The 23,616-nt window shown below is 47.1% G+C and overlaps 1 protein-coding gene across 1 annotated transcript in view; it reads left to right on the top strand.

Annotated features, from left to right (window-relative positions):
• SFRP1 (secreted frizzled related protein 1) overlaps nt 1–23,616 on the top strand; it is a 70,300-nt gene that overhangs the window by 40,821 nt on the left and 5,863 nt on the right. The gene's annotated exons all lie outside the window — the stretch shown is intronic.

Here is a 23,616-nt window from a genome sequence, read left to right as displayed (position 1 = left end):
AGTTGCCTTGGGCCTGATTCACGTTGGTGATTGCGATCACTGCTTGCTCTGCACGAATGGGAAACTTGTGCAAATGGAGCAGCAATCGAATGGGAGATTTGCGCATATCTCCTGAATTTTGCACAAATCTCCCAAAATTTGCTCAGTTCTCCGTGCAAATGTCCTCCATAGACTAAAGCAGGGCTGATTCAGTCTACTGAGGAAATCTGCGCAAACTAAGGGTGTGTCATGAAATTCATGCCACAAAGGAAAAGGGGATATGGAGGAGGAATGAGGAAACTACCATGGCTTCCCTCAAAAAATCTTGTCAATTGTTTGGTGAGGGAGCTGTTAGAGATCTCTGCCCCCACACCCAGAAGCACAATTCCTGGGGTCCCCTGAGGACTGAGGTTGAATATTAAATTTGTTTATGTCTGTGGTGTAGATATGTACTAATTTCAGGCAGCAGAGAATGACAGTTGGGAATGAGATGAACATGAGCACGTGTTCGACAATTTGTGAACATTTTCAATGGACACATGCTTACATTTGTGTTTGGAGCTTCGAATGGGGCATGCTTGCATGTTTTGCAAGCAGAAATTAAATTCTCGTACATCCCTAGCCAGCAGCACTCAGAAAAGCCTCTATATGATCTGGGCATGCCTTCTGATTGGAAACTCATACAGAGACATAAGAGGCAGCCTCCTGTGGGGGTGGATAATTTTGTGGCATTATTTTGCAACAATTCAGTCTCAGGTGGGATTGAATTGTCCTCCCCACAGTCACTGATCAGGAGGAGGCATGGCTACTACACTGAATCATGCCCAGATGGGACTGCCAGCCCCCTCTGTGTGGTGGGGACACCTGCCCCGTAGTAGCCTTCAATGTCTCAGAGCACATAAGCTGTTCCCTCCTTTGCAAACTGCTGTTTCATGTCACTGGTGTGGTGTTTGTCCAGATGAAGGTGGACAAGCTAAAACTTAATCCAGACAAGATGGAGGTACTGTGGGTTGGGAAACCAACTACTTCGGATGGAGGTTTACAACTGGTCTTAGATAGGGTTGCACTCCCCCTGAAAGACCAAGTGTGCAGTCTGGGAGTCCTCCTGGACTCTGAGCTAACTGGGGAAGCCCAGGTGGCTGTGGTGTCCAGGAGTGCTTTTTACCAGCTTAGGCTGGAACGCCAACTGCGGCCCTATCTGGAGAGGTCGGCTCTTGCCTCAGTTATCCATGCACTTGTCACATCCAGGTTGGACTACTGTAATGTGCTATACATGGGGCTGCCTTTGAAGGTTTGGAAACTCCAGCTTATGCAGAATGAGGCCACCTGAGTGTTGGTGGGGGCGAGGCGCTTCAATCACATGATGCCTATACTGTGCCAGCTGCACTGGTTACCGGTGTGTTTCTGAGCCCAGTTCAAAGTGCTGGTTTTGACCTTTAAAGCCTTAAACGGTTTGGGACCAAGTTACTTGAAGGACCATCTTCACCCATATTAGCCTGCCCGCACTTTAAGGTCAGAAAGAGAGGCCCTTCTCATTTGCTCACCTGTGAGAGCAGTCAGGTGAGTGACCACACGTGAGAGGGCCTTCTCTGCAGTGCCCCCTTCCTTTGGAACAAACTGCCATCGGAGGTTCGCCATGCTTTGTCATTGCAGACTTTTAAGAAGGCCTTGAAAACATATTATTTTACTTTGGCCTTCTCTTGATATAGCTGCTGTTGCTGCTGTTACCATCATTGTTGGCTTTTATTGTTGTTTTTGTGGGTTTTATCACTTTTAATATTTTAACTGTTTTTATGTATTTTTTTGCTTGGGATGGCTTCTGACCTGAAAGGCAGCCAAGAAATGTTTTAAATAAATAAATAAATGCTGGCTGGTGCATGCTGGTTGTTGTAGGACTTTTTTCTGTTTCAACGTGCACCCTGAATGTATGTATTTTGCATTACTAACAGAGCAGATGAGAGTGGTGATTGTGGGGGTTTTGTTTTTGCAGTGGCTCTTCCTAGGGTTTGGTGGAGGTACTGAACACGTAGCAAAAAACATCTTTGGACTGATGGAGGTCTCCACTTGTTCTAACAGATTGCCAAGGAAGGGCCATGAAGAATATTAGGCTGTCATTCATTCTCCACGTTTAGAGCACAGTCCTATGGTCGCTAGACAGCGTCTAGATGGCCAAAGGATTTTTCGGTTTCTGGGAACCAGAAACCTGACTCCCTGTCCCCTCCCCTGCTGCCTTGTAGGCAGCGCGGTTTGTCCCTGGCTCCACACACGTAAGAGCAGTGCGGAGCTGGCGAAAATGGGACGTTCCTGGGGGTGGGGAGGGGAGGGTGGGAGTGCCATCATGACACTTCCTATGTGCCTTCTGGCCTCCTCTCCCTGTTCCCTGGCTAGACAGCTGAAATTGGCCATCTAGCTGCAAATGCAGGGTGGCTGGAGCGTGGAGGAGAGGATCCCCTCCGTGCTCCACCTGCCCAGCATTGGATAGTCGGCCACCTCTGAGTTTGGAGGTGGTTGACTACCCCTGTAGGACTGCACCCTTCGTCTCTGGCCAGGCCAGTGCAGACCACCAGTTGGGGGACCCCTCCAGCTCTGAGCTGCCTGGCCAGCTCTTTTGTCTAGTCCAGCCTTTCCCCCACCTGGTGCCCTTCTGATGTGTTGGACGGCGCCTCCTGTCATGTCCAGTCTGCCGGCATGGCCATTCCAAGGCGGGAAAGGCTGATCTGGTCCTTTGGAGGAACTGTGTTCCCTGGCGTGGGAAACTTATCAGGCAAAGCCTTATGCCTGGCACTGAACATAAGCTCTAATCTGTCCAAACTCCAAATTCTCATGAATGTCCACCAAGGTAAACACTGCTAGCTGGCAGGTAACCCTTTCTGGGAGAAAGCCAGATCTATATAACGAAAGCTTACATTATTATGGTGTGTGTGTGTGTGTGGGGGGGGAGTTGGGTTTAGCCTGTCTTTTTCTTTTCTTTTCTCCAGTATCCTTTGGGAAGCAACCCCAGCAGCGAGAGGAGATGGGTTTGGTACCCTTGCTGACCCCTCAGGATCGAGTCCTTCCTTCCACAAAAATGTGTGCCTGTGTGCAGCGTGGGGAAGTGGCTCTCGGTGGTAGCAGCCTTTCCCAGCCAGTGGTGTAGTGGTCAGTTTTGAAGTGCTTGAGTGTTTCACAACAGACCCCAGTTGATCCATATCATCAACCCAGTTCTAGCAGTTTTGATTAGGGATGGCGGAGAAATCTGAAATCTAAAGAATCCAGCCTCACTGGAGTCCATGGCAGAATGGACTACCCCCCCCCTCCACCCCACGGCATTTTCCCAGGACAGACCCTACCTGCTGCTGGCCAGTCCGGGTCCATCCGTTGTTGTCTGTTGCTCCGGCTACGCCATTTGAGTCGCTACTCTTTTCATGATAGGCTACATAAAGATTTTCGTAGCCTATCACGGCTAAAGCTAAAGCAGGGACGCAAATGGCGTAGCGGACGCCATTTGCGTCCCTGCTCTTTGCCGTGATAGGCTACGTAAAGATTTACGTAGCCTATCACGGCTAAAGCAGGGATAGGCTACACGTGATGTGCTACGTAAAGATTTACGTAGCCTATCACGGCTAAAACACATTTGCGTCCCTGCTCTTTGCCGTGATAGGCTACGTAAAGATTTACGTAGCGTATCACGGCTAAAGCAGGGACGCAAATGGCATCCACTATGCCGGAAGCCATTTGTGGCTGCAGACCGGCAGCGGACGGAAGTCCGGCTGCGGATGGGCCTGGCCGGTGGCTCCGCGGACTCGCTGTGGAGCGGAGCTGGCCGGGGAGGATTCTGGGGGGAGGGACGGATCACCTCCCCCCCCAGTGGATGCCCCAACCGGATGGGTGAGTGTGTTTCATAAACCCCTAGTTTTGATCTCCACCAGACCAGGTCTTCTGTAAATCTAATGTTTCTTAAGGCGCAATCCTATGCATGTTTAGAGAGGAAAAAGTCCTCCAACTCCCAGCATCCCCCAGTCAGCAGCACTGGCTAGGGGATGCTGGGAGCTGGAGGACTTTTTGCTATCTAAACATGCATAGGATTGTGTCCTTAATTGCCCATTCTAGACCAAGACACCCCAAAATATTTTACATTACAACAGGGTTAGCTCCCCACAGAATATAGCATTGCTTGGAAAACCCATCCACCCCCCAGCTACTGTGAGGATTGCAGCTAAGCTCAGAGGGAACAGGACATTCTGAGTGGGGCGGCAGGTGACACAATCATCCCTGCTAATCAAAACATCCCAGTGCTTTGACCCTGTGGGCCTTGCCTCACGCCACTTCCGCCATGCCACTGTCCCCATCTCCTCGCTCCTGGTGGTATGTTCAGCTTTTCTTGAGGGCCTGGGGCTCCTCCCAGACTAACCTTCAGAATATCTTTGCCTGCTGCTGGAACGCAGCCATGTCTGGGGTGGAAGAGGGCAGCCAGGACATTGTAGGCAGGAAATAAAGAACAATGAAAGCCCTGTTGTAAATGTAGGGGCTGGCCTCACTTCTTGTAAGACCAGGACTCTGTGGAAATTTCAGGGTAGCAGCTCTTTGACTGTGATGTATTATGGACCCCAGGTGTTTGCTGGTCCTTTGTGGGTCACCCCATTCCCTTGCACCTATGATCTCGGAGGGTGATCGAGAGGCTTGTGAATTCAAATGCAGAATTCTGCTGCATTTGTCCTCTGTGGCTGCAATTGTGAGGATGCTGGACGGCTTTATGGAGGTACAGGGAGAACAGAGACATGAGGAATGGTGGCAGAATAACCTGGCTTGTAGGCAGGGCAGAGGAGCCTCTCCCCACAGAACTAGCCAGGTGCAGCCGTAAGTCCTAGCTTGACCTGGAAGCCTTTATAGCCCCAGCCAGGTCAGGGAGAGCCAATGGGCTTTCGGGGTGGGTGGAGTCACTCCAGAACCTGGGAATACAGCACAGTCAGGAAACTGCCTAAGTTTTGGCCCCGGGGAGCAGGGCGGAGTGCACATCCAGAGGTTCTAGTCCCAGCAGCTCCTGACAATGACCCTCTCAAACTCTGCGCCTGTGGGGAGCCGGGGGATTATTTATTTCACATTTCCACTGCAGGTTCATTTTAAAGGAGGGAGGAACCTCGGAGGGAGGAGATGCTCCCTCATGTAAGCAGAGCCAGGATGGTAGAACTCAGACTCCCAGTGGGGTGGATGTATGATTTCGGAGTAGGGATGTATGGACTGTGTAAATTCCGATCCGTCTGTGTTTCGCGGATTGGCAGTTACCTTTCGTTCCGCCTTCCCATTGCCAGAATTGGATTTTGTTGTTACCAGATTTGCGCAAATTCACAAATTCAGAGAGGAAGGAAGTCCATGAGCCCTTTCTCTGTGGCACCTTTAAGTGGTCCAAGCTCCAGGGACGCTGGGAAATCTTGTTTTCATAGGACAACTGAGTCCTGGGAAAACAATGGATGTCGGGTGCCCTGGAAACTTCATGTCCTCAGATCCCCGGTGCCAGGGTTCCTGCTGTTATAATATCGAAGACATTATATGGAGACCAATTGAGTCAGAATCTGAGCCAAAGAAGAATTTCAGAGGGAAATGGCGTTTGCTTCACACTGTAGCCAAATGTTATGAGTGTTTGTATGCCAAGCCCGGTAATTATGAACTTCACCTCTACCAGTTTGTGTTTCTGTTTTGTTTGTAATTTGAGGTGGGTGAGAATTCTGTTTTGGTTTGGTTTTAATAATAATTTACCAATATTCTCAAAGTTCTCCATATTCAGGGCAAAAAGATGTGAGGTTAAAAGAAAACTAAATGTGGGAGAAAGCAAAGCTGGCAAGATTTGGCTATCCAGGCCCAGGGCTTTGATTGCTTAGCTCTTAAAAGTCTGGGTTTGAATCCCTGTGTATTTGTACTGTGCAGTTACGGATGCCACCTCTTTTTTCTGAAAGGCTCCTCAGAGTGGAGGCTTGTGGCTCCGATGTCAGTGGGGCGGTGAATCCTTTGGGTTTCAGTGAGAACCAGTCAGAACGCTAAAGGAGCTATCCAAGGTGAAGCACCCACCTGAGGAGCACATTGGACAGCTCCTTTAGAGTTCTGACTGGTTCTGACTGAAACCCAGAGCGGATTCACTGCCCCACTGACATCGGAGTCACCAGCCTCCACTGGCTCCTCATGTTTAACAGCTCCATGGCAAGTGAGTCCATCACAGTCTTCTAGGGCCGGCCCAAGGCATTTTGCTGCCTGAGGAAGAGAGGAAAAGTGGCATCCCCTAAGATTTCTCTCTTAAACACAGTGAGCCTCCTCTCTGCCTCTTTCTCTCTCTCTCACACACACATGCATGCCCACACCCACCCACACCACTTGCATAAATAAAAACGTTGGCGATATTGTTAAAAATTAGTGCCATTTTTAAATTCCCTAGCTTACAACATGCATTTAAAGCACATATTTTCTTTGAAAATAGCTAATGTTCTGAATCTTAAACTTTCAAATGGGGACTTTGAAACCTTAGGGGTGGAGAGAATGCTTCAAACCCATGCTTTCTTTATTGCACTACCACTTTACCACATGATCTATTAAAATCTGTGCACCTTCCAGAAGAAGGAGAAAAGCTTGATTTTCAAGAGTTATGCTTCAATCCTATGCACACTTCCTGGGGAGTAAGACCCATTGAACTCAGGAGGACTTACTGCTGAGTAGACATGCATGAGTAGACATAGGGGCCGCAGTGGCTTAGTGGTTAAGAAGCTGAATTGCAGACCGGAAGGTCGGCAGGACAGCAGTTCGAGACCCGAGTGCTGCATGACGGAGTGAGCTCCCGTCTTCAGTCCCAGCTCCTGCCAACCTAGCAGTTCGAAAGCAAGAAATTGCAAGTAGATAAATAGGTACCGCCTCAGCGGGAAAGGTAACAGCGTTCCGTGCACCTCGGTGTTCAGTCATGCAGGCCACATGACCACAGAAGCGTCTTCGGACAGCGCTGGCTCCTCGGCTTAGAAATGGAGATGAGCACCACACCCTAGAGTCGGACACGACTGGTTGGGGACACCTTTACCTTTTTACCTTTTAGACATGCATAGGACTGCACTATTGGTAGGTAATGTATTTTATTGTGATGCAAGATTATCATGATACACCACAACATTTTATCACTGGGGGTGAGAGGGAGGTATGCTAAAGCATACATCCCTTTGCAGACAGTAAAATCACTTTCAAAAGTTGGGAATGCATACGCAATTTGCCGCTCTCCTGTGCTGGCCCCGCTCCGTTGCCTGAGCAAGGGCTTCACCTTGCCTTATGCCTTGCTCTGGGTTCCTCTCCATGCTGGGAATAGCTGTACTTCTTGAATTTGTGCAGGTGGGTGAGAATTTCCCTTCAGTTCATTTTTGATAAGTATTAACTAACATTCACGAAGTTCTTCATCTTTGGGAGAGAAAGAACTTGAATTTATGAAAATTTGCATGCAGAAGAAAACAAAACAGACAGATTCATCCATCTCATTTGTAGTCCTAGACATTTGTCCTTATATTTTCTGTTTTCATTTCAGCTGCTCTGAGCTTCTTGGCTCATATGTAGAAATGGAAGGAGAAAATTCTGTCAGGACCAGCTTGGGACATTTTGGTGTCTGTGGTGGGAGCCCAAAAGGCACTTTCCCTCCGACTAATTTACATGAGGCACAGCCCGTTGGAAAGTTCTCCTGTCCTAACCTCATTGAAAAATACATGAGCTGAGCTAAAGAGTGTCCATGCTCTTGGGTGGCTCAAGTTTGTTTCAGTCGCAATTTCCACTGGGTGCTGCCAGCCAAGACCTAAAAACAGGGCCGCTAAGAACAGATACAAATATAATTTGCCCTTTCAATTAAAATCAGTCTGAAATAAAAACATTCTTAGGACTCTCCAAAAAAACAAAATCGTATCTCCCAGGGGAAGGGATAAATAAAGGGCCATCCCTGAACAGTTCCCGTCTCTTATCCTGGCTCCTTCCTGGTGGGCATACTAGCAAAACCTAAAGATGCAGCCACAGATAAATATTTGTGTTTAGGTACAGTATGTCCTATAGGTTGATGCTAGGGATAACATGGTGCCTATCCCAGTCCGGGATTCTAGAAGACTGCCTGTGCCTGTGCTCCCCAAGCCACTCCCACTGAGTCCCTGCCCCCGCTCGACCCCCTCCTGTACTTGCTGACCGCCCGCAACTTACCTGGACCCCATCCGCCTCTGCTGCAATTGCTATGTTTTGAAAAAACATGGCTATCGCAGTACTATGCACATAGACTTATACACAAAATGGCGCTGTGGATCTTGTGTATATGGGTGATTTATAGTGCCATTTTGCATATAAGTCTATGTGCACATTTTTTGCACATAGACTTACACATAAAATGGCACCGTAAATCACCCATATATGCAAGATTCATGGTGCCATTTTGCGTATAAGTCTATGTGCACAGTATTGCAATCACCATGTCTTTAAAAACATGCAATCACGGCGGAGACGGATGGGGCCTGAGGAAGTGCAGGCAGCTCGGTGAGCCGGTGTGGGGCTCAAGCACTGGTCCGGGGACATGCGAGCAGGGACAGGGGCTGGGTGACCAGAGAACCCGGATGGGGGGGGGGCGCGTCCATCCCTAGTTGATGTGCGCTTTGCCCTCCTTCTTTGCTGCATTCATCCATGAGGAATTAGTTGTGCAGCCTGATCCTCCATGTGGCTGGGTGGTTGGAGGAACGTTGGACTATGGGCCAAGGAAGGGGTTGCTGGTATTGCTGTCCCCTTCCCTGCCCCCCAGCATCTGCTATCTGAAGTGGCCACTGCACTTCCCTTAATGGTAGGCCCAACCCTGCAGAAACCCCATCTGCAGCACGAGAATGCTCTGCATTTCTCACACCTCACTTGTTCAGTCCATTCCTGCAGTTTTTCAGTGCTAATTCCTTCCCCCATGGCCTTCTTTGGAGAGATGATACCCTTTTCATTTTGTTTCTGCCATTCAGCTGGCGTTCGCGGGATCCCTTCTCGAATGGCAGTGGAAACTGAAATAAAATCAATGTGCTGTTTTGTTTTCTTACCTCTCTGACTGGCAGGTTGTTGCCTGAAGCTTTCTAGTCTTACAGATCTAATGGATCTTCTGGCAGTTTTCCTTCTTTGGAGAAGGAATAGTGAGGTTTGCCCGAAGAGAACTTTCTGTTTTCCTACCCTTGCTCCTTCCATTCGCATGGGTCAGGCAGAGGGTCTCCTGTCTATCTCCAAAGAAAGGGGGCCCATTTCTCAGTGGTAGAGCACATGCTGGGTGGTGCACTTAAAGCCGGATCTCAGGGCTGAAGTCCAGAGCCCCCACAGCTAGGGATGTCAGAGAAATCTGCAACGGATTCAAATGAGTTTAGATTCTATGAATCTGACCTGCAGGTTCCATAATGGACGGCTTTTTCCAAGGCACATGGATTACACGGACTTGAGGGCTGTTTTTCACTTTTGGAGTGGAGTTGCACCAATTTGTATTAGCACTAATACGCAAGTGTGCAAATGTGCATTAGCATGCACACTTGCTCTGTTGTGAATTAGTGCAAGTAGAACAAAATTCTGGTAGCACCCCCCCCCCCGATTCAGTCAATGAATGGAAGATAGAACAAATGACACTTGATAATCCACAAAACCCAGATGGAACGGATTTAACAGAATTTGTACATCCCTATGCATAACCCAGGGTTTCCCCCCTCCCTCCACCCCTGAATGACCATGCAATCAGTAGTAGGTGATGGGGTGGTTGCAAACAGGCTTAGTGGAAATGTGGTCACTGCAGCACGCTCCCAGCTGGGCATGTACATAGTTACAGATGCTCATTTCATTGTTTTTACTTTGCAAAATATCCTTTTCTCTTGGCAAACAATGGTGTGTTTTTGTAGAGGCAGTTGTGAAGCATGGAATGGCAGGGAGAGAAATGTGAGTCATGTGCTTCAGAACTGAAGGAATGGCTGCCTAAAAGGGCCAGTCATTTTTTTAGTTCACCCCAAATATTGAGAACTAAAAACAAATTAACAGTTTGCATGAAGATTCATATGGATTTTTGTGCACATTTCTCCTAATACATGTGTTTTTGTATGCAGTTTTGCCAGAAAGTTTCCTAATATAATGCACTTTGGAACATTATTTTCATGAATATATACATTTTTGTGGGAATCTGCCACAGTATGCCCAGTTTTATACACATTTTTGTATTGGAGAATTCCAATGCAGAAATTGGAGGAGAGCAAACATTAGATGGATAACTGGGTTTTGGTTCGTGTATTCGTTCAAAAGTGTGAAATTAGGCAAGTTCCCATAAAAATGTGAACCCAACTAATTTCTCCCCCATCCCTCACAATCCTGGCCATTAGGTCTCATTTGTATGTTATGGGAGTCGTGTGTGCTTGCCTCCCCTATGCTCTGAGGTCTCACTTCAGACCCAGAGCTGTAAGAGTTGGACACAGCCCAAGTCATTTCAGGGCCTGAGAGAGCAGATCGAAATGGTGCCCCACTGGGCTGATTGAAAATATAATGAACTGGGTAATTGACAGTTTGTATCTGTCACCTGAAGTGGGCCAGATCAGCCTAATGGTACCTAGGAGTTGTGGGATCACATTGGAAGGACTAGGCAAGCATTGGAGCCTGGACTGGGGGTGCCATAAGTGTGATCCTTCCCACACATTTCCTTCATTTCAGGCAGTGGATGCTGGCGGATGGCAGCAGTATTCCCCAGCTGTTCCCTGTGAGATCTTGGTCATTCTCCTCTGAACCCCATGGCGATTTCCATCCACCATGCTTGCCTGCTGCTGGGCTGGGGTGTCACTGACCCAGAATTGAGCTCAGAGTCAGAGGAGAATGAGCTAGCGCAGTCTAGGTCTACTGTACCATGGCCTAGGCTCCTGATACAGAACCTGAGGCTAGAGGTCAGGAGCATGCATGACCTATGCTGGGACCCCTGCAGATCCCTCCCCCTGTGCACAGTTCACCTGAGGTGTCATGTCCCCCTGCACCACCATGCCTGGACAACGGCACAGGGAGCATACCTGGCAGGAGGCCACAAAAAGAACAAGAAGTGCCCACCTTCGAGCCTTGGTTGGCTTTTTAAGGAACCACACTCCAAGCAAGGTGTGTGTGTGTCTAGCTTAGGAGCAGTAGACTGGATGGAGGGACTTGGTTCACTATCAGTTTGCCTGCTTTTGCCTCATGGGTACCTCCTATGGATGGATCAGAACAGGCTAGCTCACCTAGTCCAGGTGTAGGCAGAAAGCAGATCTCCAGATATTTTGGACGTCAACTCCCAACATTCCGGATCATTGGCCATGCTGGCAGGGGCTTCTGGGAGTTGAAGTCCAACACATCTGGAGATCTACCTTCTGCCCATCCCTGACCTTGTCACCTTCTCCCCACTTGCCAGAGACAGCACTGTTGGGAAAGGCCCTTGACAGAGCAAGCAAGCAGGGGGCTGCCTGCCTAAGCCACACACTCCAGTGGGCATTGCACGTGTGCGTGCCTTGCTCTGCTCCTGTGATGTACACACGCTTGTGCATTTCTTTGCATGGGCAGCAAGCAGGCTCTGGATGGGTTGGCAAAAAAGCAGTGGTGAGGTGCTGGAGGATAGTGCTGTGTGCGCCACACAGTCTGTCCTGGGCCACATGACAGCCTCATGCCTTGGGGTGTGGAGAAGGACAGCTTCCAACTTACCAGTGAGAGCTGATATAGCTAGAGCTACTAGAGCCCCACCCAGTGCTCAGCTGCTCATGAGTAGCCCTCTTCAGTAAGCGAGCACTCCTTCCCCTGGCCACCACCCTATCATGGATCTTAAGGTGTTGTGTTCTTGGGGGCTAGGCTGGGGCCCAGCATCTCCCTCTGCCCAGTATCTCCCTCTGCCTCAGAAGCTGAGCTCTCTCCCTCTCCATGAGGCCGATCCAAAGGCAGGCCCTCTCAGAGGTCGAGAGAGGCCTGGGCCAGTTCCATTTTTGGATGCTCCCGGGATATTAAAAAATGAGGAAATGCCAAAACGGGGTTACAAATATTCTTGTATATTTTAAATGTTTGCATTTAACAAATTAACACTTTTCACACAAAACATACAATGCAATAATTTGTAATAAATGTTCCCTTTTTATTTAACAAGTGCTTTTCTAGCTTTTCTCTGTGCAAATTGGCCAATTATTCTGGGAAAAATTAGTTTTCTTGCAACGTCTAGAAATGCAAGGTATAGAAATGAAAATAATAATAATTTATTTATTTCATTTATCTCCCACCTTCCTTCCATCGTGGAACTCAAGGTGGCTACACGTGGTTCCCAGGTGGTCTCCCCTCCAAGCACTGACCAGACCCAGACCTGCTTAAGCTTCAGCAAAGTGGCTGCCTCATGTGCCTTCAGGCTACGCCCTGGGACCATTATATAATAATATAATGTCACAGTTTATGTTAAGCATAGCAAGGCCATTCAAAACAAAAGACCTTGTCCCAGAGCTGAACGGTGACAATTCTTGACTTGCTTCAGCACATTGAAATACCGTTCACCTGAAGCTGCTGAGGCAGGTAGACTGAGCAAAACCCTCAATGCAACGGTGACATTAGGAAGCGTACCAGCACGTCCTAGCTGGAGTCCTCCTTGAAGCAATTCCTTTGGCTTACAGTCCATTTTAAAGTTGCACGGTGAACGTCCCCTTCTTTCAGTCCTGTCAGCTCATCTCTGTGTCTGTCTGTATAACTGCATTTCGAGATAACGTCCAGTCTGAATTTGAGTCCCTGGGTCAAATGGCCCCTTGTGGCATTCCTGCCTGGGTTCCACCTTTTCCCCGGCCTCTTCCTCAGACACTGAGACCCCCACCCCCCCGGAACGCCTGCTTTCACTTTGGGACAGCTGTACCCACTGTCCCACAAGCTTCAGCCCTTTTACTCGCTCGAGGTTCCAGAGAAACCCAGTATGCTCGATTGGTTCTCTCAACCCACTACAGGAGAAGTAACCAGGAAACAGATATAATAAAGGTAGCGTAAAATCAAACAACACATTGTTTAAAACAAACAATTGTTTAAAACAAACAAATAAAAATGTATTTCACTCAAGAAGAGTTACATGTTATTGTTATATGTTGTTGTTATTGTTGTTATTATTAATTAATACTTGGTCCTAACTTCCCTATCTACTCTACCCCTTCTAAAATCCTAGACACAGCCCCCACCGATAGGCCCTGTCCAAAGGCATCACTCCTGAGGGTCCCAGACCATCTTGGCCAGTGCCAGGGTCTCATGAGGGGCCAACTGGCACTGATGGTTCTGGCTTCTCCTCTGAAGTTGACTTCAGTGGTGGCGTGACACCTGGGACCATAGCAGGCATTGCTCTTTGTCTTAGGCATCACAATGGCTTGGATCAGCCCTGTTTGCTTTCCCCCCGACCCGATTCTCTGCTGCCTGTAGCTTAACCGCTCATGTTTGCATGTGTTTACACACACACTTTCTCTTTCTCCCACTGCATCCAGCTGAGAATTTCCTGTACATTATTTGGTGGTGCTGTAAATTAGCATTTTGCTGAACTCTCTTCTGGGTGAATAATGACTGGGATGGGAGGGGACGGCTGGAGATCGGCGTCAAGCATGTTGGATTAAAGCCCATGGAACTGGATGGGATTCCAGCTTCTCCATCATTTCTGCTCTTGGGACTCCACCTGGGATAAGATGCCTGAGAGTGTATCAAGCTGATGGGAAAGTTGGGGTTCCAGCGAAGGGGAGATGTTTGCTTTGGCAGCTCTGCTGAAGGCCAGAAGCCAAGATGCAATCTGTGCTGATAAGTGGCTATGTTTAAGCTCCGCTCTGTCCCTTGTGCTTCGTGGGGTGGGGTGAGGGGTGAAGGCATCTTTCCAGAAGAGACTGGAGAGTTCCAAGCCATCCTCCTCCTCTGACGGTTGGCGCGATGGGCTCCATGGATGCCAGAATGATTAACAGTGACAATGTGGTCCTTGCTGCGGCAGGTCCAAGGGCCGGGCCAGGCCAGGGCAGTGCCTGTCTGCACTTTTCTACCTCGGGAGCAGATGGAAGGGACAAACTCTGTGGGGCTGCCTTTGAAAACTGTCCGGAAATTTCAGCTGGTCCAAGATGCTGCTGCACCCAGACTGTTGACTGGGACCAGTTACAGGGAGCATGTCGGTGGAGGCTGGTGGCTCCGATGTCAGTGGGGCGGTGAATCTGCTCCGGGTTTCATTCGGAACTCTAAAGGAGCTCTCCAAGGTGCTTCCACATAGCTCCTTCAGAGTTCTGGCTGAAACCCGGAATGGATTCACCGTCCCACTGAAATCCGAGCCACCAGGCTTTTACAACAGCTTCACCGGATATTGGCCTGTATCTGGGCAGAATTCAAAGTGGTGGTTCAGATCAGGCTCTCTGGTGGGCCTGCATGTGCTGTGCTTAAGGGAAAGTCAAGTTCAGCGGTCAGTAGGGCTGTACCACCCCCCCCCCCGATCCCCAAAATGTGCATTTCCATTTGTGGGTGGCCAAATGGGGCCATTTTGGTCGATTAGGGAAGGGACAAAGGTACCAAAGCATATCAGCAAGGGGCTTACCATTAAACATTTATTTCTTAAAAAAAAAAAAACAGTTTGCCATCACATCATGCAGAGTTCCTCATGACAGGCTTCCTGTTGGCATTTTTGATCAGGGAGTGAATAATAGCCACTGGCAGCCACCACTGGAAGAAGTGACAGCAAGCCGCTTTAAAAAAGAATTTAAAAGATAGTTGAGTTCTCCCCCCCGCAACTCTTTCAGTCTCTCTTTCTCTCCCCTTCCCACATCTTGCTTTCCATCTCGGATGCCATTTCGGCACCCGAAACACCGAGTTTGAGGCTATAATTTTTCAACATAAATCAGGTGATTTATTGAAAATGGAGAATAAGGCCCAAGGAAGCAAGAAAGGTTTAATGTTTTGATACTAGTGTACAAAGCCCTAAACAACTTGGGACCAGGATACCTGAGAGAGCGCCTTCTCCCTTACCAACTTACCTGATCACTGAGGTCATCACAGGGCATGCTCCTGGTGGTTCCACATGGATCTGTGGCCCAAATGGAGTCCACCCAGAGAAGAGCCTTCAGTGTGGTGGCTCCCATCCTGTGGACCTCCCTGCCTCTGGAGGTCAGGCAGGTGCCAATGCTGGGTTGTTTTTGGAGCCTCCTGAGAACAGCTCTTTTCCAGGAAGCCTTCCTTGGTTAACCAGCCTCGGTTTTATTGGCACTCTGTGTTTTAAAGAATAATGTTAATATCATGGTTCATTCATTTTATCTTTTGTTGATTTTATCTCATGTTGTTCACCACTCCAAGATCTGTTTAGATGTGGAGTGGTATAGAAATGTTGTAAGTAAGTAAGTAAGAAAGAAAGAAAGAAAGAAAGAGGGCAGGCCTGGGAGTGCAGGAGCTATGGGCTGGGCGAAGAGGAAGTCCTGCCTTGCTAGCCCTAGGCAGACCTGTACATCCTCAGTGTAGAATATATAAACATTCAAAGGATTAGTGAGATCTTGAGCAGCTGGAATGTTTGGATCAGTTGGAGTGTTTCTTGAGATTCCATAACACCTCAGCACCCAAGCCAATGGCTAGAGAGGGCTCACTTCAGTCAACTGAAGCCAGAGCTCTCTGAGCCAATGGCTATGGATGTCAAAAGTCTGCCGCCTATATTTCCCTCAGGGTGTTGTTGTTCTGTATTTGATTTTTGGAATACATTGTCAAAGCCACCCCTTTCCTCTCCATCTCTCTGTAACCCTAGTAAGTGTCGGGAGGTCGCCCCTGCCGCCTTCTGAATCCTCAGGTAGCCAGAATCAACATGCAGACAATAGGGCTCTTTTCCAAGGCTTTATTCCCATTCAACCTAATGATGCTTACAGATGCTAATTGCTTGATCCTGCGAGTGAGACTTAAGAGAGCTGCCTACTCGGGGGTTCTAACCTTAGGAATCAGTTGATCTCCATTTGGAGGGGAAGGCGGGAAACCTCTGTACTTATGGGCTAGGAGGAGAGAGTCCACCCTTTTCCCGTGGGGCATCGGGGTGCCGCTGTTGCCGTCGCGCCAAGTGGGCTGAGCGCCTCCTCTCAGCGCCCGCCATCTCCCACTTGACGCTGCGCCGGCGCCTAGTGTCCAGAAACCACTGTTGCGCCTCCCTCTCCCTGCCAGGGTCACTATCACTCTCAGGAATGTGTACCGGGGGGGCTCTCCCCCTGGCTGCTCCTCTGAACAGCACGCGGGTTCCTCTCCTGCGGTTTCTATCTCTTCCTCAGAATCAGAACTGCTTTGGGGCTCTCTGGGCTCAGATCCAACTCTGACAGTAAGTGGCTTAAAATATGATCCAGTGCTGAGTTTACTAATATATAGATGGTGTTGTTTCTGAAGGGCAACCATGGGTGTAAATCATGGCTGGAGGCCTGCAGAATGCACATGATTGGGAGTACAAAACAGACCCCAAGCCGAGATGTGGGACCACTGACCTTTTCTATGTTATTTTAGTTCCTTGCGACCCCGGGGAATGTGACCTGTGAATGATGTTCCCAAAGTTCTGACAAAGTGAGATTTTGGTAGGGATGTACGAAAGTCACTTACCTTTTTGACGGGGTGATTCGCGGTGGGAGGGAGGCGCTCCGCACCTCCCCCCGAAATCCTAATCCGGCCAGCTCCGCTCTGCGGAGATTCCATGGAGCCGCCGGCCGGGGCTGCCCGCAGCCGGACATCCGGCAAGCAAAAAACAAACAAACAAAAACCACGTATGCAAATGGCGGCGGCTACGGTGGCCACCATTTGCGTTCCCTTTTTTTCGCTGTTTTAGCCTATGTAAATATTTACGTAAGCTATTATGGCGAAAAAAAGGGGAACACAAATAGCATAGTGGGCGCCATTTGTGTTCCTTTTCCCCCCTGCCGCTTTAGCCTACGTAAATATTTACTTAAGCTATTACGGCGAGAGAAAAAAAGGAACGCAAATAGCGCCCACTACGCTTTTGCGTTCCCCTTTTATTCGCCATAATAGCTTACGTAAATATTTTCAAAGGCTAAAACAGCGAAAAAAAGGGAACGCAAATGGCGGCCGCCGTAGCTGCTGCCATTTGCGTACGCTGGTTTTTGTTTTTGTTTTGCTTGCCGTGATAGGCTACGTAAATACCCACGTAGCCTGTCACGGCAAAGAGCAGGATGCAAATGGTGGCCACGGCAGCTGGTCGAAAGACCAGCGGGAGCCGCTGCCGGCGGAGCCCCAGGTAAGTTTTATTGCGGGGCTATTCCGCAAGGTGGCGGGGGGTGGGAGGCCGTTCTGCCACGGGTTTCGCGGGGCTGAATGCCAGTGCATTTGGCCTCACTGAAATCCGTGGTGGAATTCTCCGCCATCCCAAGATTTTGGCCCACAAAAGCTTATGGAATTATACATTTGTTAGTCTTAAAGTGCTACAAGACCCTTACTTACTTACTGATTGATTGATTGATTGCATTTATACCCTGCCTTTTTTCCTCTTGCAAGGAACCCAAGGCAGCTCACATTATCCTCCTCCTCTCCGTTTTATCCTCACAACAACAACCCTGTGAGGTACGTTGGGGTGAGAGTCTGTGCCTGGCCCAAAGTCACCCAGTGAGCTTCATGGCGGAGTGGGGACTAGAACCTGGATTTCCCGGCTCCCAGTCCATCACTCTCACCACTGCACTGCACCGGCTCATTTGTCATTCACGTTTCCCAGGGCTTTGTTTGCAGCTAAGCGACAGGGGCTGTCTTGGTAACAGCCCTGGCCGATGTCGTCCTGCCTTCCTAGGAATGGGAAGCAGTGTCTTTCTTCTACCCACCTGTGCCACTCCATGGACAAAGGTGTTTGGAACAGTTTTCCACTGTCCACACCATCCCCCTAGAGTAGGAAAGTGAATGTGATGCGACTTAAATGGAAAAATAGTCTCTCTTTTGGGCTGAGTACTTTGTTTCAGTTATTGATTGCAGCTTCAGTCCACAGTTAATGTTCCTTTGTGGCAATTGTGGGGTGGAATTCAGTTTATAGGGTAACAATGATGACAATGTGTTGCGCATTAAAAGAGCCCTTTCTCCATTACTTGGCTCCTTGTTTTGATCAAGCACATATGGCCCATCAGCCCTCACTTCTTTTGGCAGAACGTTTCGGCCCGCCGGTGTGTGAGGCTTGAAGCATGACTCCCTGTTGCTTTTTCTTTTCCTGAGAACATTTCTTTATTTATGTAGCCCCATTGGTGTACCTGGCACTTTACATGGTATAGTAAGCAAAACCAAAGACAGGTTCCCTGCCCCGAGGAGCTTATAGCTTAAATTTCAATGGAAAGGAGATGAGAAAGGGAAGGGAGGGGAGGGGAGGGGACAGAAACAAGGGGAACTGGGAAACAGTTTGGACATGTGCTGTTACACATACTCAGTTCCATTTATTTAAGGGGTTAGGGACCATGGAGTTAAGCCAAAGCCTTCATGGAAATGGTGGGTTTTTAGGAGAAAATTGAAAGGACAGCAAGATGGGTGAGCATCATGCAGGTGTTTAGAGGTGCAGTGAGGTAAGTTTAGATCCTGGATGTAATGGTGATATGGGGTCACCCATTAGATGGCCATGTTTCAGTCGTGAACACACACACGTAACATTTTTCTTCCCCACCCACCATTCCATGCTTTACAACTGATACTACATTCCTGATACATTAGAGCAAAAAAAAAGAGAGAAAAAACTGCTTGCCAGCCCTGATTTAAAAAAGAAATACTCTGAATATTAATAACGTGGATGAAGAGGTGCAGGGAATGCTTATCAGATTTGCCAGTGACACAAAATTGGGTGAGATAGCTAATACCCTGGAAGACAGCAACAAAATTCAAAGTGATCTTGATAGGCTGGAGTGCTGGGCTGAAAACAACAGAATGAAATTTAATAGGGATAAATGCCAAGTTCTGCACCTAGGAAAAAGAAACCAAATGCACATTTACAAGATGGGGGATACCTGACTCAATAATACTACAAGTGAGAAAGATCTTGGAGTTGCTGTAGATCACAAGTGGAATATGAGCCAACAATGTGATGTAGCTGCAAAAAAGGCAAATGCTATTTTGGGATGCATTAATAGAAGTATAGCTTCCAAATCACGTGAATTACTAGTTCCCCTCTACTCAGCACTGCTTAGGCCTCATCTGGAGTACTGTGTCCAGTTCTGGGCACCACATTTTAAGAAGGACGCAGACAAACTGGAGAGAGTTCAGAGGAGGGCAATGAAGATGATCAGGGGACTGGAAACAAAGCCCTGTGAGGAGAGACTGAAAGAAGTGGGCATGTTTAGCCTTGAGAAGAGAAGACTGAGGGGAGATAGGATAGCACTCTCTATTTATTTATTAAATTTATTTTATTTTATTTATTAAATTTCTTAATCGCTCATCTGGCCAGTCACCCGGCTGCTCTGGACGATGTACAATAATACAAAAGTTTAAAACAATAAAATTCCACATTAAAACATTGTATTTCTAAAAATACCCTAACCCACCCCAAATGCCTGCCTGAACAACCATGTTTTTAATGCGTGGCGGAAGCTCATTAAAGAGGGAGCATGGTGGAGTTCCCTAGAGAGGGAGTTCCACAGAGTGGGGGCCACCACAGAGAAGGCCCTCTCCCTCGTCCTCACCAGCCTAGCTGTCCTGGCTGATGGGACAGAGAGAAGGCCATCCGAGGCTGATCTTGTTGAGTGGCCTCTCTGGTGTTGCTGAAGGTGCTCCTTGAGATAGGCTGGACCAGAACCATATAGGGTTTTAAAGGTCAAAACAAACACCTTGAATTTGGCCCAGAAAACAACTGGTAACCTGTGCAACTCCTTCAGGACTGGAGTGATATGATCACATTGGTGGCTGCCTTTAATCAGGCATTCTTCAAGTCCTTGAAAGGTTGTCACAGAGAGGAAGGCTGGGATCTCTTCTTGATCATTCCAGAATGCAGGACACGGAGTAATGGGCTCAAGGTACAGGAAGCCAGATTCCAGCTGAACATCAGGAAAAACGTGCTGACTGTTAGAGCAATACGACAACGGAACCAATTCCCTAGGGAGGTGGTGGGCTGTCCCACACTGGAGGCATTCAAGATGAAGCTGGACAGCCATCTGTCAGGGATGCTCTGACTTGGATTCCTGCACTGAGCAGGGGGGTGGACTCGATGGTCTTATAGGCCCCTTCCAACCCTACTATTCTATTATTCTATCTGTAGTTGCGCATCACAGCACCACCTACAAGATTACAGGGATATAATGGAGTTTGTTTTTGCTGCCCTGATGCTGAACAAATTTACTTGGGAATAAGCATCATTTTGTGGTAGAAAAGAATAATATATTTGAAAGTAAAAATAATAAGATGAGCATCTATAACCATGTTTATGTTCACCTTGCTGTCCCTGACTATAAAATGTTTTAGAACTAAGAAAGAAAGGATGCTGTAGTGAGTTGTGTCAGCTCTGGTGGACTCTGGCATTCCCTTCCAGCCCAGGAGCTAGCTAGCTAGCTAGCTTATGTATGTATGTATGTATGTATTTACAATATTTGTATACTGCTCCACATTGAAAGAATTCAGAGCGATGAACAGCAGACAGGATAAAAGAATAAGAACTCCATGTTAAAAAGAAAAAAGAACAGAGGTCTGACAATCAGGTTTTGATCAATTGTGGCTGGTTGCTCAAGGAGGGCCTCCCGAAATGACAGTGTCTTCAGGAGGTGCTGGAAGCAATGCAATGTTGGCTCCTGCATGACCTCTGAAGGCAGTTAATTCCATAGGAAGGGGGCCACCACACTGAAGGCTCTTCTCTGGCTGAACTCCAATTGAGCCATAGTCCATGTGGAACCACCAGGAGCATGCCCTGTGATGATCTCAGTGACCAGGCAGGTTGGTAGGGGAGAAGGCACTCTCTCAGGAATCCTGGTCCCAAGTTGTTTAGGGTTTTGTACACTATCACCAAAACCTTAACCTTGGCCTGGTGACAGGCTTGTTTGACTTTGGCCCCAAGGTTTAACCCTAGCTGCACTTCTGCAATGTTCTGAGAACACGTTGCTAGGGATGTATGAGAATTTCGTTTTTGTTCGCAAAACATTCGACCATGCCCCATTTGAAGCTCAGAACATGAGTGCACGCTCATGCTTGCCAAAAATATTCGCAAATTGTCGAAGACGTGCTTCATTTGTCTTGTTCTCAATTCCCAGTTTGATTTTTGCAAATTTCCCAATTTGTGCAAATTTCCTGAGTAGGCTGAATGAGCCCCGCTTTAGCCTATGGAGGAGATCTGCGCAGATTTGGGGAAACTTGCACGAATCTCCAGGTTGCTCACTGCTCAATTTGTGCAAATTTCCTGTTCACACATAGCAAGCAGCGATAGCGAGTGTAAATAGAAATCGGGCATGAGATGAGCAGTGGGACAATTCCAGGGTCAAAAAGCAGTAAAAGAGAATGGGTGGAGTCTTTTAAGAAAGCAGGAGAGCTTTGGGCAGCTGAGGAGGGTAGCGCCATAGGAGCAAAGGTCGGGGGCTGGCAACTGGCAGGGTCATCTGGAGAGACCCTCCTGCATGTCTTTGATGTACGCTTGGCAGGAACATGGGAGAGGCTTCTTTGTGGAACTCCCTGCCAGAAGATCTGCCTAGCTTGCAGCGTGTTCTGTCTTTGCCGCCGGTTGAGGGCCTTTTGATTTCAGCAGGCTTCAAATCTTGGCATTTAAATACATGGCCTTTAAACTGTTGGATTGTTTTCTGCTGCTTCTGTTCCACTTTTACTATTGCATTTTAATTGGTCGATTTATTTATTTATTTATTTACAACATTTGTATATTGCTGTATATTGCTTCCGGAGTGGTGAACAACAAGAGATAAAATGAACAAAAGAAAAAGAAGAATGAAACGTGATACTAAAATTATTCCTTAAAAATAGGGTGCCAATAAAACCAAATTAACTAATTTTTTAATTTTAAAATTAAATTTTTAATGCATTATATTGTTCTTGACTGTTTTTTAATTGCTTTTGTTAGTGGTCTTGGGTGCCTCATGGCAGAAAAGCTGGATATATATCCATATATAAATAGTTAAAAATGTTTATCATCGTCATGATAAAACATTAAGGGTGCAATCCTATGCAGATAGGTGGCCACCTCCGAACTCGGAGGTGACCGCCTATCCAATGCAGGGCAGGAGAAGCACAGAGGGGATCATTCCCTCCATGCTCCTCCTGCCCTGCATTTTGGGCTAGACAGCTGCTTTAGGCTGTCCAGCCACAGGAAGGCGGAGTGGGGGAGGAGGCTGCTGTACGGCACATTGGATGTGTCCTACTGGCATTTCCGCCCTCCCTGCCCTGAAACGTTTTGGCCGCTCCGTGCTCCTCTTGCGAGCGCAGAGCACAAGGCATCTCCGCGCTGCCTGCAGCATGGAAGAAGGGGAAGGTCAGTTCCCGGAAAACAAGATATCCTATAGCCATCTAGCCGCTGACTAGCGGCCATAGGATTGCTCCCTCCATGATTTAATGATCATTTAAATCATTAAATATAATATCATTATTAAATATAATATTAAACAACATTAAATATAATATCAAAATATCAAAGTATAATATTATTGAATATAATATCAAAACAAAGCAAGTAGTCTTATGCTTTCTCTTATATATTCAAGATTCTGATACACCAGAGCAAGAAAGAGAGGCAAATACTATGGTTTGTATCACATAAAACCATTTAATAGGGAATTGGAAGAGATTAATAGAGTTGTGCTATAACCCAGTAAATTGGTTCTAGTAATCAATAAATCACTCCCATTTTGTTTCACAATTTATAGATAAAGTTTAGGGTGATTTACATAATCAAAAAAGGCCAATTGAAATCACTGATTTGTTTCAAATGAGAAGCAATATACAAATATTGTTAATCAAATAATAATAATCGTGTTTACAATTTTGTAATTCATATATTATTTGAACATAACAGCACACTAGTAATCACTGATTTGTGATTTGTGAGCACACTAATAATCAGATTTGTGAGCACACTAATAATTACTAATAATAATTTGTGATTTGTGAGCACACTAATAATCACTTGTTTCAAATTAGAAGCAATATACAAATACTATTAATCAAAAAATAATCATGCTTACAATTTTGTAATTCACAAATTCTTTGAACAAGAGAGCACACTAATTGGCTGTTTATAACCATTAACAGCACAGTCCTAGACATGTGTACTCAGAAGTAAGTCCCACTATGGTCAGTAGGGCAAACACCCTGGTCAATGTGCACAGGGTTGCTACATAAACTTATTTATTTATTTATTTATTTAAAATTATTGTTAGGCCACCTTTAAGGGTAAAACCCTCTCAAACCAAAAACTGGTTTGTTACTAAAAAGAACATTTATACTGCCCAGGAGCAGAATTTAAAACTTCTGATCATGTAGCGCGCAGGGCTTTTTCACTGCAGGGTAGGCTAGTTTGTGAAATTTATGGATTGCTGTTTGGTTCCCTGTACAGATGTAAGAACAATATATAAGACTACTTGCTTGAACCCAAGTACCCAGAAACAAGAGCTAGGCAGGATTGTATTTCCCCATGAAATGGGAAGTTAATTTACATTAATTTACATTTTCATAAATATACATTACATCTGTATATTTATGAAAATATTCACTATGTGTGAAATT

The sequence above is a fragment of the Heloderma suspectum genome, chromosome 6 (assembly GCF_057233095.1).
Source record: "Heloderma suspectum isolate Gila_16-S chromosome 6, 16-S_ref, whole genome shotgun sequence".
Classification (NCBI taxonomy): Eukaryota; Metazoa; Chordata; class Lepidosauria; order Squamata; family Helodermatidae; genus Heloderma; species Heloderma suspectum.
The sequence above is the reverse complement of the archived record's forward strand: the minus strand, read 5'-3'. Positions and strand labels throughout refer to the sequence as shown.